Source organism: Fukomys damarensis, unplaced genomic scaffold (genome assembly GCF_012274545.1).
Source record: "Fukomys damarensis isolate Sample0158 unplaced genomic scaffold, DMR_v1.0_HiC HiC_scaffold_35, whole genome shotgun sequence".
NCBI classification, from domain to species: Eukaryota; Metazoa; Chordata; class Mammalia; order Rodentia; family Bathyergidae; genus Fukomys; species Fukomys damarensis.
In genome coordinates, this window is record NW_022900947.1 from 8,809,752 (window position 1) to 8,811,706 (window position 1,955).

The window sequence follows — 1,955 nt, forward strand, 5'->3', positions numbered from 1 at the left end:
CTGACTTTTATTTGTTTCCTTCTTTCTTGTTCCTCTCACTTAATTTATGCTCCACATTGTTTTTAGAGCAATTTTTAAAAGTTGAGTGTGCCATCCTCAGTGATATCCATTTGACCACACTGTACAATTCAGTCTTACTGATCACTCTTAGGGGTATTCTGAAATGTCCTCTCTCTCTCTTCCAGGACAGTTACATCTTGTGTCTTTTCCCCATGTGTTCTCTAGGCTCTGGATATTCAAACATCTTTACATGGCTCTATCACAGTTTAATCCTAATTTCCCCAATTCTGATCTCTTCCAAGAGAAGATCACTTCTCAGTGCACAGATGTGATTTGGAGTATCACAGGTCCCACTGAGGACAGGTCCTTACTGTGGAGGCAGCTTCTTAGTCTGCATCTTTCCCTTTATTCCACTAAGCATGTCTGATGAAGTCAGGTATCCATTCCCTGAAGCAAAACACTAAACAGAACTCAGTCTAGTTCTCTGCAGTGAGGTGACATGGGATATACCAGGTTGTAGTTGTACCTGTCAGGTTCTAAGGGGGCATTTTATTGCATTGCCAAGTGGAAACTTTCTCCATCAGAATAGCAATTGGCCACTTAGTCATTGGATGATTTAACATGGAAAATTCAAGTGTTGAGTAGAAAAGATGAATTAATAATAAAAGTAGCTATTGACTGGATGTCAGGGAAGAGATAAAAAATCTGGCTTTCACTGTTGATATTACTGCTGATAATAGTGGTTGGCATAGGAAATAATAAATTTAGACCAAGGGAGAATACAAGATTGGAACACTCCCTGAGCTGAAAGAGAAAAGCCAGGATCAGATGACATGCATGGGCTTCATCACAGAGCTGAAGAGATATTAGAGGAGCAATACCATCCTGAGTCGTAATTCTTGCCTCCGTGTTCTCCCAGCTCTTGCACCCTTTTCATGTTCTCAAAGTGGTAGAAATCTAGGGCAGAGGTCAGGGTGTTCCAGATCACCACACTGCCCCATTACACAAGGGTCTTCATGACCTCTTCCAGTAACACTTGACAATGCCCACAGTACACCTGGCCAGGGATAATGGAAAGACTCTTAAAATAGACCAGGTGCAACAAAGGCAAAATCAGTTTAGGTGGATGATGTCAGAAAAGCAGAGCTAAATCTTCTGTATGTTTTGCCTTCTGGACATCTGCAGCTTCTTTAAAAGAAATGACTATTAAGCAAGATGCAACTTATGAATATTTACCGAATATTTACCGAATATTTTTCTCTTGAGATTAAAAAACTGTCCTTTCCCTAGAGTTCTGTCCCTGGTACTGAAAACAGAACAAAACAAAACTATCTCCTAAAAAATGTTTGGAAATATGGACTGACAGTTTGGGAAACCTTCAAATGTATATTTTGAAGCCTTACCCCAATCTTGATGATACTTGAAGGTGAGCCTTTTGGGAGGTGATTAGGAAATAACTAAGGAGACCCGTGAATGGGAACAGTGCCCCTGAAGAAGAAGTGAGAGATGATCTTTCTCAGCCAAGGAACACATGTTGATGTGGCTGTTTATCAGTCAAGAAAGAGGTGATGCAGCATTTCCTGGTGACTTAATCTTGAACTTCTGAGCCTGTCAAATTTGGGGGAATCAGTGTTAGTTGTTTAAGCCACTTGGTGTTTAGTATTTTTTGTTCTATCAGCTTAAACTAACTATGATATTGAGTATGCCAGAAAAACTGAAGGATGGAAACAGGAGTTATTTGTGTATGGAGGAAGGGGCTTTAGACGGCACCTGAGGACAAAGAGATAAAACAAACGTGTGAGGTACTTTTGTCTGGCTCAAACCTCATGGACTCATTCCTGAAGTCCCTGAAAAGGCAGTAATGCATAGTGGCACAGTGGTTATACAGAGGGGTTCTGTGATCAACCTTTCTGGGTGCCACGTTTAGCTCTCATTTGGTGGTCATCACACCTGAG

The 1,955-nt window shown here is 40.9% G+C and overlaps 1 non-coding gene across 1 annotated transcript; it reads right to left on the reverse strand.

Annotated features, from left to right (window-relative positions):
• Positions 1-746: 746 nt before the first annotated feature.
• LOC117284273 lies at positions 747-856 on the reverse strand. The gene has a single exon (XR_004515360.1). It is a non-coding gene; the product is annotated as a small nucleolar RNA SNORD10 (small nucleolar RNA).
• Between the last annotated feature and the right edge of the window lie 1,099 nt (positions 857-1,955).